The sequence below is a fragment of the Phoenix dactylifera genome, unplaced genomic scaffold, assembly GCF_009389715.1.
Source record: "Phoenix dactylifera cultivar Barhee BC4 unplaced genomic scaffold, palm_55x_up_171113_PBpolish2nd_filt_p 001156F, whole genome shotgun sequence".
NCBI classification, from domain to species: domain Eukaryota; kingdom Viridiplantae; phylum Streptophyta; class Magnoliopsida; order Arecales; family Arecaceae; genus Phoenix; species Phoenix dactylifera.
In genome coordinates, this window is record NW_024068495.1 from 119,637 (window position 1) to 137,257 (window position 17,621).

Here is a 17,621-nt window from a genome sequence, read left to right on the forward strand (position 1 = left end):
CTCTATTTTTTTTTTTGCGACAAGTAAAAGCTTTACTTTCAAAAACCCTAAAAGTTGTACTACCAACAACAAACAGAGAAGGGTTTTTAGAAATATCTTATTTGAGTTCTGATTAAAATATATGCAATGAGTATCTGTCGTTCATGATCTACACTTTGAATGTGTTCCCAGAATTAGATAACAGGAATGAAGTTACAGGTACGAATCATGATGGCAGATCTTGTGGAATCCTTGCTGGGATTGGCCATGCTGGAAAGTTCAGCCCGTTTCTTTTTTTTGGGAGGGTGAGAAATTTTTTTTTTGGCCAACTAGAAGAAGTTATTAAATGGCATAAGAGCCACCCCAGTTACCCCACTTCCAGCTACTACAACCTCTTCACACTCACCAAAAAGAAGGCAAATCAAATGATTGAAGCACAGTCCAAAAGATTAGACATTGCTGTGACAAATGCTGGTAAATGGATCTCACTTCCAAGAAACTTCCTTCCAAGCAATCCGTTTCCATTACTGATCCTAGTTTTGCGGAGACGAATATATACAACGATGGTGAGTTGATTGAGTTGATAAAGGATACACCTTTAATCAGGTTTGATCTTCCAAGCCTGGGGCTGGATATTGGAAACTCCATCAGAAGCATCATTTTGTAAGCTTTATCAAAGAAATGAGCTTACGTCGACCGAGTTGGCCAAAGGTGGCATCAATGAGTTAATGCAATTAAAAGCAAATAGTTCTTTGATAATTAAACTGATCGATTCTTGCCAAGACAGAGTTGAGGTCAAGTAGGAATACAATATAAAGGAGCAGGTATGCATTGGCTTCTAAATGATTTGATATCTGAGACCAGGTTTCCAGATACACAAATAAGGTTCAGGTCCAAATGATTTAAGACCAAGAGAGTTCAGATAACAGTTGAGAAGTTTTCAATGAAACCAATTCAAGCTATATAAAACAGTAGAAGAATAACCAAAAGAAAAGGCAATGAAAAGCTATCAAGTTTGAACCAAAAATATCAATAACTAAAACCCAGTGCCACTGCAACATCCACATTAGATGTAGTTCTTTAGATTTTTCTCAAGAACAGCACACATGCGACTTCCCTGAAACAAATGAATCAATGGATACAACGTTAGAATCTTGCCCGACGACGTAAGACATGATAAGACATGGCAGTGCAAGGATGCTAGAGGAAGATGCAGGTGATTTCGAGGAACAGGTTTGTGAGCTTTATTTAGAGGGAGGTACATAAAATGGATCATCCTTGTCCATCTCCATTGCGAGGCCATGGAAGTCACAACTAACTCTGTGCTGGTTCCGAGTTTGGAAGTACATATTGAAGGCATTATGAAGCTTTCGCATTTGAATTGAAGCTACTGCAAGATCTGTTAGAAGTTGCCGTGCGATCGGAATGATCGTAAGCATACTTCGCGCTCGCTGCGAAGGATGCACCGCTGTAGTTTGTAGAGCTTGACAATCTGAGCTATTAGATTATTAACATCATCTTAGAATTGCCCCGGTTATGTGAGAACCCATGCGGGCATGTATTTAATCCCATATCAGTTATTTACTGGGTAGATCTTTGGTATTTATACAGAATCAAAGAACTCAAATAATACCTTCCAATTATCCTTTTTGGGTGAGATACTGGGTTGTGACAAATAGTATTAGAGCGGACTGACCCGAAACCTATGTAGACTAGAAGACACTATAGTACGGATTCATTAGGTTGACCACAAGTCGTGGTGCTTGTGATTAGATTTGAACTCTTAGTCTGTGTGCGGACCTGCGTTTAGTCCCATATCGGTTATTTTCTGGATAGATCTTGGCTACTTGTACAGGATCAAGAAATTCAAATAATACCTTCCGGCTAGCCATTTTGGGTGAGGTCTATTTTTAAGATCTTAAGATCATTTATGTCAATAGAAGCTTAAACTCGCTAACTATTTTACTTGCTAGCCCCAATGAATCTACCTCTCATCTTCTTGTGAAATATACTTTTGCTAAAAGTTTATGGTTCCCTTTGAAATTACATCTTAAACATTTCAGGCTGGTCGAAGGACATTCGGGATCTTCGGTCTGACTTGGCGGCGGAAGAAAATCAAGTGAGAATCGCGAAAAGATTGGGACCAGCTCATTGTGTCGATACATTGGCAGATTTGGTTGGAACGAAACGCAGGGATTTTTCTTCAGAAGATTGGCTCGATCCGTTCGTCACTTCATATGGCTCTGAATTTCTTTGTGCTTTGGGGGGATCTCTGCAGCGGGAAAGCTAGAGAGTCAATTCTCAGAAGCCATAAACGCTCTCGTTTTATTCTAGTCTATCATAATTTGTCATGCTATGTGGCAAATTCATAATTTCTAAGCAATAAATCTGGGGGAAGTGCTCTGCTTCCCCCATTTTCAATCAAAAAATTAAAAAGATGAGTGCGAGAAACTGGATATTTAGTCCTTTTAATTGCTGAAGTTGAAGCAATGAAAGCACCTATTACCGAAAATCGAGAGGAAAATTAATGAAATACGCATGGGAAAAGAACAAGATAATCCAAGTTAATCATAACCAGAGTTGGCATTATCATACACTTAATTATTTTTATTTTTTAAGTTTTAAAAAATAAATATATTTTGTACGGTCAAATTATTTTTTAAAAATAAATATGATGGTGATGGTATAGGCGGCGGCAGTTGCACTGGAGGCAATGGAAGCGATGGTGGTATAGTGAGGAGACGATACTAGTGGTAATGGTGTGATAGAGGGAATGATGGTAATGGTGATAATAACAACAAAGATAGTGGTGACAAATGGACCGATGATGTGGCAAAAGTAATAATGATTATTCAGAGCGAAGGTAACAATGATCGTGATAGCAATGGTAAGGGTGGTGATGGAGGAGCCATCAATGTGGTAGAGGTGACAATAATGGGATGAAAGCTATGATGGTAGCTGTGGAGGCGGTGTTTGAAATGATAGTAATAAACATGAATTTTTTTGTTTTTGAAAATACCAAATGTAGGTATTTCTTCCTTTCATTTTTCTAAAAATAATAAAAGTTTCATTAAAAAGAATAAAAAATAAAAACAATAATATCAAATATTTTCTTATCTCAATTTTTATAACTATATTTTTAAATATAGAAAATAAGAAATAAAAACGGTGCTAAAAAAACCCTGAATCAGAAATTTGCAAGCATAGCTAAAAACTCTTCATGGATTGAATACCAGAAGGATGAGGTGACAGAGCTGATCCAGAACACCCAAGAACTTCTTCCTACAGAAAGGTTTATCAGGATAAACATACGCCAGCAAAAGAAACCACTTATTTTTCCTACAAAACCAAATTATTCGCCATTCAAGTACAGGACGAGACAAAGATTTGAGTTGCTTACTTGATGTTTACTTTGTCGGAAGTATTAGCAGTCACATCTTTCATCATGAATTTAAGAGTATTGTTCTGGATCAACAGCTGCACTTTTAGGTTCTCTGAGGCCTTCAACTCTTAGTGTTGAGGAATAATAATCCTACACAGGATAGGTTAAAAATGCTTTTGGTATTTATATGTTCTTAGGCCCATCCATCTAAATATCCATATTTTTAGATAGATAGCCTGCAGTTGCTTCTTGCCTGTTGAAACTCCGGTGTGTCATCCTTTGTTTTGGATTTCATGCTCTATATCCGTTAAGAATTCTTATGGTGCTTATTTACTTTTGGCCCATCCATTTAAATGCTTGGATTTTTAGATAGAATTTTAATACATGGAATGAGAGATTCCTCTTGGAGTTTTAATTTTAAAAAAATAATTTTTTTATTTCCAAATTTTTAGTTATTTTAAATGTTTAAAAATATTTTTTTGTGAGACGTCTTTTATAGAAGAGTTGGTACTCTTTCAAAAAAAACGTTGGTTTCCAAAAAAATACGGTATTTTTGAAATATTATGTATCTTCCAAACCATCACGTCTCTTTGGTCTTCGGATAGAATCTATAAATAGATTCCTTCGGGATTAATCAAAATCTAATCAAATCCATCTCTTACTCCCGGGAGTTTCTTCCAGAAAAAAGTTGGTAATTAAAGACCAAACTCTTTCTAACAAAATGAAATCAAGAACATATAAAGATCTCACCTTCAGAACACATCACCTTCCAAATGATATGAAAATAACTGAAGATAGAAACTTAGAAAATTATAGTTTGGATAGGCTTAAAACGGAGTGAAACCAAAAGGTCTCCTCCCCAATAGAGAGAAGCATGGAAACTCGAAAGAGACTTTAAAGACTTGTTTGGATCGTGGGAAGAATTTTTTTCTCACCGAAATAATTTTTTGAAAAGTTAATTTCTGAAAATATAATATTTGATAAAAAGTTTTAGCATGATTGGTTAACCATAGAAAAGTGGTACATTCCAAAATGGCTTATGTTTAGTTAAGCATCTACTTTTCTAGAAAAGTTGTATGGAATAGCTATTATATTCTTAATAAAGAAAAAGATCTTATCCATAGATTTTGATGGTTTAAGGATAACTTTAGAAAAAAAATTCTAATTTATAACAGGTGGGATGGTAGCTTTTCCATATTTCTCATAAGTTTTTATTTCTCACAAAATATGAGAATCTTATTCTCATAGGAATGCTTCTTCTTTTTTTTTTTTTGAAAACTCCAACCAAATAAGAAGTCTTTTTTAATTTTCTTGTTGACTACTTTTTTTTTTCTTTTTTTTCTTTCTTTCTTTTTTCGTGAATCAAACACGTCCTAAAAGGGACTCAAAAAAATATTTATAATTTGCCCATAAATTTAGAAAAAGGTTCCATTACTTACCTTGCAAATGCAATCCAACTAATAGATCCATTAATCTTGAAAATTTTTTCTCAGAGCCTAATATTTCAAAATTATACTTTTCTTTAGAATTTCATCATAACATTATAAAAATAAAAATTCTAAATTTCAATAACCTCATAGGGTTGACCAAGCGAGAATGCCCGACACCCCGGTCGGTCCGATCAAAGTGAAATTCATCGAATCATGCTTGAACTAGGACACAATAGTTCAATAAAGATCGGAGCAATCAAATCTATCAGTATTTGGCAAGGGCCGGGGCGGGGTTGACACGCCGCCCGACGGCCCTAGATTAGGACCTTACCAAGGTCAATTCAAAATTACTATGAAGAGTCCCTACTGGATCCAACTACCCTAGAGAGAGAGTATAGAGAGAGTTCGATAGAGAGAGAGAAAGAAAGTTCAGTAGAGAGAGAAAATTCAACAAGAGAGAGAATCTTAGTTTAAGTTCAATCGGGGGTTGGGTTTGGTTGTCAATGGCACAGTTAACTTAGATCAATTAGCATATCTGGCCCTAAATCAAGAGAGAGAAAGCATGGAGAAGAGAGAAAAGAGAGAGAAAGGAAGCTTCTCTCTCTAACCAAGGAAGAGAAAGAAAGAGCCCCCCCCCCCCCCCCCCCCCCCAAAAAAAAACCCATGAAACCAAGATATCCCGATGATGGGAGCCCTGCCATGGATGCAAACTATTGTGAGGAACCGGCAGAGACCTCGGTGATAAGATCTGGCGGCGTTGCTAGTTGAAAAGAACGAACAAAATCAAAAAATCCGGCTACTAGCAATCGAAGAGGGATTTGAAGAAATCTGGCTACGAGCTTCGATCAGAGGCTTAGATTTTCTGGTGGGATCGAAGAGAACCTCAGAGGAGCTCTAAATAGAGGTGGAGGAAGGCTGGAATATATATAGTCACTTTTTTGTTGTTTAATAAAACTCGACTAGAGGGGTATTTTACAAAAATCCTCTTGGAGTCATGTTGTTATTTCAAAGTTCAATAAATGTACTTATATTAGAACTAAATAGACATATTTGATGAATGAGGATCTAGATCTCAAATAGTTACCAAAGTTTAGATGATTATGGTTATTTATAAAAAAATTATTATTTAAAAATATTAGAGAATATCATTGCAAAAGAGTATCCTTATCGGAGTAAAGCTACAGGGCTCCCATTATGTACATACCAACGTTCTCTTGCCACAACCACATGGCATTAAGGGATTCAAGCAATTTATGAGATTTTTTGTAAGAGGTTCCATGATTATTAAATTGCTAAATCATCATTTTTGAATCTGATGAAATTTTCATGTCTGCAGGAACCTTGATAGCATTTTCGTTTTCATCATTTTACAAGATAAACATCTAATTTGGGCACCACCCAGCTGGATTTAATTGCAAGAACAACTCTAAAAATAGGTATGTGTGCGTATATATGTAAATTTTTTTAATAAATCATATTAATTAAGTACAGTAGAATAAATCCACCTTGAACCTAGGGCACAGTGACTTTCAGCCAGAATAATGATCCACTGGACACCGACTGAACTAGTTTGGACCAGACAACCACTTGCTACTTGCTAGCCTGATTCACAGAAAATATAGAAGAAATAGAACCAATCTAATGTTTGGTGGAACTTAATTTTTTGCCCTTGCAAGGGGCACAATTTGTACCACTGTCCTTGATTATGATGCATATATGTAATCAATATTCATGAACACTGGCATCTCTTCTGTTCAAAAACATCAAAAAGAAGCGTTAAAATCTATTTTGGTTGCTTGCAGAAGGTTCAGGAACACTAAATTTTCTGGAGTAAAAAGATTTTTTCAACTTTTTGGATGACGGTAAACTACAAAAAATAAGAAACGAATTTTCTCAAATTTAGCTAAATAAAAAAACTAGAAGTTAGAGATTCTATTTTTGAGCTTTTTTTTCCTTTTTTATATCCTTTTCCTTTTCTATAAGTCTTTGCACAATCAAGCTAACCTAAATTGAATTGATTGGTGATTGAAAATTCATAAAACCTACACCAAAAAGTTGGGACAAAATTGAATGGATGTCACCATGGTTTATTTGCAATAGCAACCATTGTGTAGTGCCAATTAATGCACAGGTATCGAACTGGTTTTAGTTCAAGCAGAATCAAGTGGCAATAGATACATCAGAAAGAGCAGAGAATGTCACAACAGCAGCTGATTCAGTACCAGCATTGAGGCTTCTATACAATATCCCTTTTCTTGATCATTGCCACTTAGAAAAACTGCTTGCAGTGAAACACTGTTAACCAAATTTATATACTAGATTAATATAGAAATATACAATATAACTGAGAACGCAAAGGAATAACATATCACAATCTTTTTATTCTCGTGATATGATGCCATTGTTGTGAATCATGTAGTGTCTTGCAGTACTTTGGCAAATGATAAACACAAATAACCAGCATAAGGCGCAAAAACTAGGACATGTACCAGGCACAGTAAAAAGGGGAGGGAAGAATCATAAAACAACATTTTCAAAATACGGGGGAGAGAATAGAATAATCACGAAGATTTAAACTGTGCAAGATATCTGTTGCTTTGGTTGATTGGATAACTTAAAGATGCACCAGCCTCTTGGACTATTGAAGCCATATATTTTCCCTGGTGCTCAGCAAGAGCAAGCTCCATTTCAGTAGGTTCCCTTGAGCCATCCACCGGCGAAAACACCAGCACCATATTGGAGAACCCCCTCTGATGTCATCCATCTTGAACATACCTGCTCCAAAAGTGTAACCAATGGGAACATATAGCATCCCATGGTGGGCTAACTGGGGTAATTGCAGTCCTCTGTAAAATGGAAGCAAATTAATTATATTTAACTGCTGACAATATCAATTTCTTTAATTTCAAAAAAAAAAAAACTAATAGAGCATGTAATGGAGCACCTTCAAGATGTTCCAGGTACTAAAGTTTAACCCAATTTGAGAAAGGTTTTAATTTTTGTTTTTAAGCTCTTACAAAAGCCGATGAAACCAAAATGAGTGTTAAAGTGTTCCTGGAGGATAAGCAACATTTTGGGGAACATGCAATATATTTAGCACTAAAAGTCAGAAAGTTGTTAACCCCTTCCACCATTAAGCAACTTAGCATTAATAATTAATCAATCATGAAGTACTGTACCTAGCAATTATCTCATCCACTTTATCTTTGAAAGTTAGAAATTAACACATCTGCTCCCAATAACCAAGCAACATTCACAACAGCTACCAATACAATGGCCTTAGAAAGCATAAGACATACTTTTATGGTTAACGTTCCACAGTATTATCTCTTGGATTTTCTGAAAACCAACAAGCAGTTCGCAGTTAAAGGACTTCACTAGACTAATCATTATTTTTTTAAAAAATAGATACTGAGAAAAAGAAGCTTGCTGCAACCACTTCACTAAGTGTACCGGCACAAATGCGTCAAATCTCAATAGACTCAACTTACCTCTAAAAAGTTGAAAACAGAAAATTCAAATGTATTCTTATAGTTTGATGATTTTTTTTTTTATGAACAAATCGTAAAATTATTGTCATCGTGGAGTCAACAGTTCTTTGACTAATATCTTCCAATAATATGCAATAACCACATGATTCCACTAAACAGAACCTCTTTCTTTTTTCTCAGAAAAAAGGACACACTGAGAAAGAAATCCTATGGAAACCACTCACTGAATGTTTCGCAGAGATGAGTCAGACTCAATAGACTCAATTTACGTCTTAGAAAAGTAAGAAGAAAAAAAAATTAAGGGCCTGTTTGGATGATTGCGCTGAAAATTCCTAAGGAATTCATGGGTTGGGCAAGTACAACCAACAACCAGCAAAATCATAATATTTTAAGGGTCTGTTATAACTTTGCTGGTTGTACTGGCCTAACCAACGAATCCCATAAGATTTTCAGCCCAATCATCCAAACAGGCCTTAAAAAATATTTTTATAGTAGGATGGATGCTTCTTTATAAGCAAATGCTAAGTTATTACCATCAACAATTCTCTGCCTGATATGATGTCACCAAGCTAGTTAGTCGTATGATTTCACCATTAATCAAGACATTTCAACCCCAAGTCCATAAAAAGTGATTTCATAGAAATCTTTATGCCAAGAACTGAGCGATCCTACAAAAAAAATAAGCAATGGAGGAATCATGTGCTGTTGCCAAGAAATCAGATAAGATCCCTTAGTTGCCTCTCAGACATCTATAAGTGAGTCAAGATAGTGTCTCCCTGACCTTGATCATCCCAACTTGCGTAAGTCCACTTTACAAAAGTTAGGCACCTAAGACAGGTTGTATGGTCAAGGCCATCAAGAGCTAAATACGATCCCAGATGCCAGGGTTTAAGGTGGATACTTTTTATGCACTGGGAATCTGCATGGAGCTCAGATAGCCACAAGCTAGTTACTACCAACCACATGCCAAGAACAAACTGAAGGCCTTCAAGTCAATCTAAAAAAGATATTTTGTTCGGCATCGAAGTCATCATTAAGCACAAAGATTTAAATAATTATCTTACAGATCCAAAATAAATAATAAATAAATTACCATTTTGAACTAATATATATATCATACATACATACATACATACATACATATAATATATATATATATATATTATATATATATATAGAGAGAGAGAGAGAGAGAGAGAGAGAGAGATGTAATAATTAGTATAAGTGTTTGCATCTCTACAAGTTTCTTGTTTGACAATATTGGAGTCAGGGCTACCAATCTATCAATGCCTGTGTAGACACCTCGTCATCTTTGAACATTGAAGCCTCCCCAAACAGAGTGCAGAATCTGGGCTACAGCCCACTTTGCAACTTTCGTACGATTGTGAGCATCAAATGTAACACTAATAGGCATGTGCTAGCAATAGTAAGTGCTTTTCCCAATCTTATCTCAGTTCTGCATTTGTTCATGTAGGGTCAAGTAATCTTGGCATCACTGTTATCAGAAGCAATGTTTCAAATTCCAGACTGTCCATCAAACTGGAAAAGGGACCAGTTAAGTGTCACCGATTCAATTTCATTTCATTCAAAAAAAAGTATCACCAATTCAGCGACCACATCAACCCAAAATAAACTGTGATATCATCACGATATAATAAATGTATTAGTTATTGATTAAATATTAATATAAATAGAATAAAATCACAAATTCATATGAAAATAGGAGGAATCTTTTTTTAAGTACGTCTCTAACAATTTCAACACTTTTTACGTTCAAAAAGAATTACAAATATATGGAAAATATTTGAAACTTTCTAGTTCAATTTCTAGCACATGCCTACTAATTTTAAACACTTTTATGTTCACATAACATGACAATAATGCATAATCATGGTATATTCTCATACAATTAAAAATTTTCAAAATGAAAAAATCATAAATATATAAAACATCATAGATGCTCTGACTCATGTTTACCCATTTTCTCATTCAATGGACAGCCCCAGTTTTTTTTTAAAACTCCATCTATCCATCTCCAATCTTACATCTTTAAAAATTTAACCCAAATCTCTCCTCCACCCTCATCCCAAAGAAGAAGATGAATAGAATCTCTTCTTCTTTTTCCAAAACGATTTTATCTCATCTTTGCCAAATAAATGTTATTCCCACTTATAAGATCCCTGGTACCCCAAATGCAAAAACTTTTCCAGACACCCCAATTTAACCACCAAAACACCCTCATCACTTTCCTCTTCAAGCCCTATTCTCCTGTTTCCAGGTTGCATTATGCTCACCAGCCATAACAATCTCATGGGAAATAGAAGGAAAAAATGTGGAGGAATGAGAAGAGAACTCCCAAGGCTCTCTAATGCCTACTCACCATTCCACCATCCCACCTGACCACCACCAACAGTTTTGGCCGGGAAAGAGAGGCGCAAGCGGGGCCTCAAGATTTGAGATTAAGGGAGAATGACTAATCATGAGGTCTTGATGTGTCATGGATAAGAAGGTGGCTGGTCTAGATAAATCTTGCAGACCCCTATCTTCATGGGAAAATGTGGGTTTATAATACATAAAAAACCAACTAGTTCATTGAGAAATGGTTCATTTGGATCGCCGGTCAAACCACCTGTTCAAGAGATTCTCACAAAATAAAATAGTTTTTCCATCTAGATGGGTTTGGGGTTAAACAAGATAGGTTCAACCGATTAAACTACCTGGCCCGGTCTGGTTTTAAAAACATTAATTAGAAGTACCAGTATCCGTGTCTATGCTTTTAGCTATAACAGTTTCAAAAAAATTAAACAAGGGTAAGATTTAGTACTAGTATCAGTAAGTTCATTATCAAGACTAAAATCCATAAGTAACAGAAGATTTTCCAAATCCTTTCACACAACTACCATCGATATTATTTTAGGCCTTTCCTTCCCTCCTGACCCTTCAACACATATTTTAATCTCTCACAATGGCATAATTGTCTTTCTTAGATATGTCCAAAGCATCTCAACCAAATCTTTATTTGTTAAATGATACTAAACGCTCAACTCTATTTCTAACCACTTAGGGGAATATTCAAGCTCAAGAGCAATCCAAATTTTGCCGCATTGTTTCAGTAGAAATCTTCTGTGTATGACAGACCAAAATCTGTTTGATTACACATTAAGTCTTTCCTCTTAATTTCATTTCATTGTGAGAAAAGATCAAATAAATCATTGTGAGTTACTAATGCCCTTTTCTAGTAAATGAAAAATTAGTGCTCTCTTACTATGACTAGCAAGAACAAGGAGGGCCTGAACAGAACTCTGCCATACTTTACAAAAAAGCAAGCTGGCATGTATCTAAATCATAGTAAAATTGAAGCTGTTCGAATTCAGCATAAGTCTTGGCGCATGAGGCTCCCACCACTAAAGGGTCTGGGGAGGGTCCGTAAGCAGAGAGGCTGTTTTCGTGTTTCCCACCGATGACATTCAAGTCACAATAGAGCAACCTTACGATTGCACCAAGGACAGAATTTAGCAAAAGTAAAGACTATACATAAAAGGGAATATTACTCCAGTAAAAAAGAAACGGTATTGTTAAACAATATCCATACTAGATATCTGATGTTCTCGAACATGGCTTATTCATGCATTATCCAAATTTCATGATAGCTCTAATACTGGGTTTCATGTTTATCGATCTATATATCACTACATCAGGAGAGCCACATGAAACTTCTGAGATGCAAATAATATATCGTTTTAATCTTCTGAAGAAAATAATGCAACAAAGTATGACATCCTGATTCCTCTATGCATCGATCAGAATTCATTAAACATTAATTTCTGAAATACTTGTAAATAAAGAGCATGCAGCACTATGCACATATATACATATGATGATCTGTGACACATCAGCTGTAAACACTCAGCCAGAAAACAGAGATTAAGTAAGAAAAATACAAAAACTTAAGAACAAATCAACCAATATTAATGCTAAAAGAAAAAGTGGGGATCTTTTAGATGGCTACAGTTCAACTATCGAAAAATAAAATTTAGAAATACGTTCATTGCCTGGAAATTCCCTAATTCATGAGAAAATTTTCTATGTTCTTGATCTTTTTCCCCCTCCACCCCACTCCTTTACCAATGGGAATTGGGACTCAAAACCTAACTTGGCTGGGACTGAGCATACATAAATCCCATTTTTCTTTTCATTAGATGACAAGTATAACTGATATTCGGACTGGTGGGTGGTTTAGGAGACCCTATGCAGCAGAGTGTGCTCTTATTGGTGCTATAACAAAAATGTAGAAGTGATTTCCTTGAACACTATCACATATAGAAGGAGAATCAGGGTTACAAATTTCGAGTTAGCACAAATCAAGGAGTACATCCAGATAACAACTGAGAGCTAATATTTCAGCAGTGCTGAGATGAGATGAGAATGATAGGTGTCGTAACTGAGTTCTGTATTTATATCTGATTCCATGGTTATGACTAAAGCTTGATGAAGCATCAGACCAAGATGGCTAAGGATAGTAAAAAGTGCTGGATAGATTCAATATGATTTTTGGGTGTTAGAAAGCTCAAAATAAGACCAAAGCTAAGCTGCTTAAGTGCTAATCCATGTATTTAATGACCTTGATCATTTGCTCTCTTCCAACTTATTGTTTATCCATAAATGCCTGACCCACAAGTGACTAGAACTAGAGGCGTTTACTCCAGAATTTCTTGGTTGCTTTTTTTGCTTAGTTGGTGTTTCTTTTTTCACATCTTCTTTTTCCTCTTGCTTATCTATTTGCTGCCCTCTTTCTATATTATCCCATTGAGTTGAGGATGAAAGTACCTCTAGCTACAGGGGCAAAAAAGTGTCATCACTCTTCGCCACAGAAAAATTTGATAAAAGCCTATGAAACTATGCAAACTTTCTACAAAAAATCGATATATATTCATGATTTATCTTCCAAGAATATAGACACAAGAGGATTACCATCAATATTAAGCAGGTCGAACCCTCTATGGATCTCTTCTCTCATTCTGTATGTTCCTTCATTCATTTTTCTCCCCTTCATTCTCTTCCTGTTCTTCCCGATCATTCATTATCTTTTCTTCATAGTTGTTAAGTCTAACAATTTGAAGGTCAGAGGTCGAGTTTTGTAGACTCTAAGGAATCTAAGTTTTAATCTACAAACTGGTTGAGCAGATATTGAGTCAAAACATGATCAGGATATACATAAAAACAGGCAAAATCCCAGGCAAGTTCCTAAATGCAGTCAAACTGCATAATAAGATGACCTAGACATGCCTATTCAAAACAGTTCACTAAGCACTTCATATATAGTAAAGCAGTGAGTATAAAGGAATGACTGAACAAAGATGCTTATGATTCTTTCAACTTCAAGTAAATTCTATCCACAACAAACAATCAACATAGCATGCCTAGGGGCATGCACCTTTAAGATTTTATCTGAAAACTCATTAATAATATTACTTGCATCAGTAGCACTGGTTTATGGCTCCACCAAGGACATAAAATAGCAGGAACACAAAGTAAATTAGCCATGTGCCCAACTGGAAAGGAACATTTTAAAGTCATGTCAAAAACTCTCGTATAGTACAAAATTAATCACCAGATGGAACAATAGCAACTCCATAATTAAAATGAAAAATAAGTATGAGAGAATGATGATGCTTAAAGGACAATAATTCTAAATACAACTATATAAAGGTACTTTGTATCACCTTAGCTGTAAAGCTTTGTGCTAATTCAACATTAAGTCTCCAGACAAACAATTAAAATTGACACTTGCTTGTGAAGGATCAAACCATTTCTTAGGCATCACATGAACTTCTTAATATATGCATCAAGCAAAACATGCATTAGCAATAAAAAGAGCAGTATAAAATTGCAGTCATATAGTAAGAACTATAAGAAAATTTAGCTGATCCCTTCATTGTTTCCTGTTATCGAGCACTAACAAATGCCAAGATATTCAATGAAATAACACAAATTAGTACAGATCTACCCCAAAAAAATCTGATTGGAACAAATAAAAAAGATCCAAATTTTATATACTACGCGAATATATAAATAATAGATGGGTTCTTACGCAGTGGTTTCCTGCCCTCCTCCCTGGGTCCCAGTGCTCACAAAGAATCCGGCGGGCTTGCCAACGAGCTTCTGCTCCCTCCACAGGTTCCCAGTGGCATCAAAGAAGGCCTTCATCTGCGCCGCCATGCACCCAAACCTCGTCGGGAATCCAAACAGTATGCCGTCCGCCTCCACCAGTTCCGCCGCCGATATGACTGGGATCTCCAGGTCCTTGGGCGGCGCCTTCATCTGCTCCAAGACCTCCGGCGGGAGCGTCTCCGGGACGCGGTACAAAACACCCTCGACACCGTCGATGCCGTCCACCCCTTTCTTCATCTGCTTCGCCAGGCCCTCCACGTGGCCATACATGGAATAGAACACGATGAAGAGCTTCAGCTTTAGCTCCGCCGGCGGCGGCGCTGCCGCGGCATCGGAGTCCTCGTGGCTCTTGTCCTCGGGGGGACAGGGGCGTTCCTCGCGCCGACCGCCTTCTCCGACGCGACCGCAGGCTGCCGCTTCTTGCTCGGCACGCAACCTCCTCCTTTCCCCATCTCTCTCTCAAGTCTTTCTTTCCCTCCTCTCTACTCTCTCATCAAAGATCGCTCCAAATATCCGAATTTTACTCCCTTCCAAAACCCTAGCTTTCTGGTTTCTTCCCACAAATTCGACTCCTCGCTAATTCCGCCCCAATTCACAAGAAAACTTAGCTTCTTCCCTTATTTAAACAATATTTTATAGATGTCTGGAATCAGTCGATAACAGCTGGACAAGAAGAAGAAGCAATCCAATCTCTAGCGAAATCCCTTCAATTCTTTCCAAAAAGAAAACCTGTTCGATGTCGCCAGCTTCCACAGGACGAATCAAATCGAATCGAGTCGATCCCGATCTGGACGAAAATAAAAGTAAAAAAAAAAAAGGAATGGGTGATTATGCGTTCTATAATGGAAATCAAATCTTTCCGAATTTGAGCGATACGAATCGAAGAGTAGAGATCAAGGCTTTTCCTCAGCAGGTTTGGATTTCGATCTCCATTCTTACCCTAAAATTATTCACCAGGGATGCTTTCGAGATCCGAATCGCGTCCAAATTCCGCTTTGTTCTTTGGAGTACTGATTTAATAAGCGCGTCGGAGACTGGGTCGGACTTCCAGAAGGTTTAACTGTCACCCACACGGTGACTGAATCAGCTGTTTCTTTATCTGCAGCCAAGTTGGATAAATTACCTATCACGTGGCGACGCGTGGCCTGTGGAGAGCCAGAAAAGGCTGCTATAATGTCAATAGGGGTAGGTAGGGATGGCAATTATTAACTTATTAGATCGCTGAACTTATTTCAATTAGTTACAGATAAGATTAGATTATCTATTTAATAAAATAATTAAATTTAATTTAGAATTTTTAATTATTTTTTAAATCAGGTTGAGATAGATAGATTTTTGATTTGCCATATATTTGATCCGATCTAGATACCAACGTAATTGACACCCCTAGAACTTTAGCTCTTTAGGTTGGCATGGTATCTTCCATCTTTGTGGTTATTAGATTCGGATTTATAAAAAAAATAAAAGTAGTTAGGAAATGCAGTTGAGCTGATCTAAGTTAAATATCCAAAGATTTGAGCTCGACTCGATTTAAAATATTCAGGCTCACAACTCGACTCGAGATCGTTCGAATTATAATATTTAGATTCAAACTTGACTCGATAAAAAAGAAGAAATATTCGAGATCGACTCAACTCAACTCAAACATCAACTGAGCCAAACTCGAGCTTGAATTTGAGCTCAAATTTGAGTCTTGGTCATATTTAAATAATATGATTAAAAGCTAGAAGTTAGGTCGGATTAAAAAAATATATACATGTTATATTTTAAAATATTAAATCAATACTATATATTATAAATAAAAAATAATATTTTTGTAAAAATACAAACTCGACTAGGCTGGTAAGACTGCACGCCAAGTATTTTGCTACTTAAGCTCGACTTAAAAAATCCATTCGAACTGCTCGAGCTCGATAGGTCGAGCTTGGACTCGAGTCAAGCTCATGAGAATATTGATGTGGGGTCGGAGCCCCGACACCAGCCCACACACGGCCGAGCAGGGAAAGCATCTGCGTCCCTCGCGAGGTATTGTCCGCTCTGGGATTGCCGCTTTCGGGTCTGCGGGAGGTCGCCCAGGGCCGGAGCCCAATGACAGTCCCGAGCCCTGACGGCGCGGGGGTCCGCGGAGGTTGCCCCCTACCGGCAGAGCGATATGGTATTGTCCGCTTTGGGAACCGTGGGCACTTTGGCTCGCACGGTGGCGGACCCACCTGCAGGCGCGTGGCTGCTGGACAGGTGTCCCTCACGGTTTTGTCCCCCGTAGGGGCGCCTCGTGAGGAAAGGTTTTAGGCCTCCTCATTATAAGGCACAGACCTTTCCGCTGATTAGCCGATGTGGGACTAAACTGGGAACCCCATCCCACAACACAGCCCCCCCAGTGGGAAGGTCTGTGCGTGGCCGGGTCCCTTCCTCTAGCGCCATCTGATGTGGGGTCGGAGCCCCGACACCAGCCCACACACCGGCCGAGCAGGGAAAGCATCTGCGTCCCTCGCGAGGTATTGTCCGCTCTGGGATTGTCGCTTTCGGATCTGCGGGAGGTCGCCCAGGGCCGGAGCCCAATGACAGTCCCGAGCCCTGACGGCGCGGGGGTCCGCGGAGGTTGCCCCCTACCCTCACGGTTTTGTCCTATAAAAGGTGCCTCGTCTGAACGAGAGAGTGCTGGAGCAGCTCAGCTCGGCAGAGCGATATGGTATTGTCCGCTTTGGGAACCGTGGGCGCTTTGGCTCGCACGGTGGCGGACCCACCTGCAGGCGCGTGGCTGCTGGACAGGTGTCCCTCACGGTTTTGTCCCCGTAGGGGCGCCTCGTGAGGAAAGGTTTTAGGCCTCCTCATTATAAGGCACAGACCTTTCCGCTGATTAGCCGATGTGGGACTAAACTGGGAACCCCATCCCACAACAAATATTATTGTTATTTTGCTTGTGAGCTGCTCGACCATTTGCATCTCTATAGATGGGAAACATTACCCTAAAAATTTAAAAATTCTTAATTAACCAAGAAAACTTATTGTTTTAAAAAATATTTTCTTTAATCAATATAGTCTGGCCGTTAGGAACAATCATTATGTGATAATTTAATAACCTTGGTAATTCATGAAATGTCCCAGGCTTTTATTCTTTGAGTGAAGAAAGTAAAAGTTATGAAATTTAATAACTACCGTACCTCCTTT

At 37.7% G+C, this 17,621-nt stretch overlaps 1 pseudogene; it reads right to left on the reverse strand.

Annotated features, from left to right (window-relative positions):
• Positions 1-7,302: 7,302 nt before the first annotated feature.
• LOC120108059 lies at positions 7,303-15,115 on the reverse strand (annotated as a pseudogene).
• Between the last annotated feature and the right edge of the window lie 2,506 nt (positions 15,116-17,621).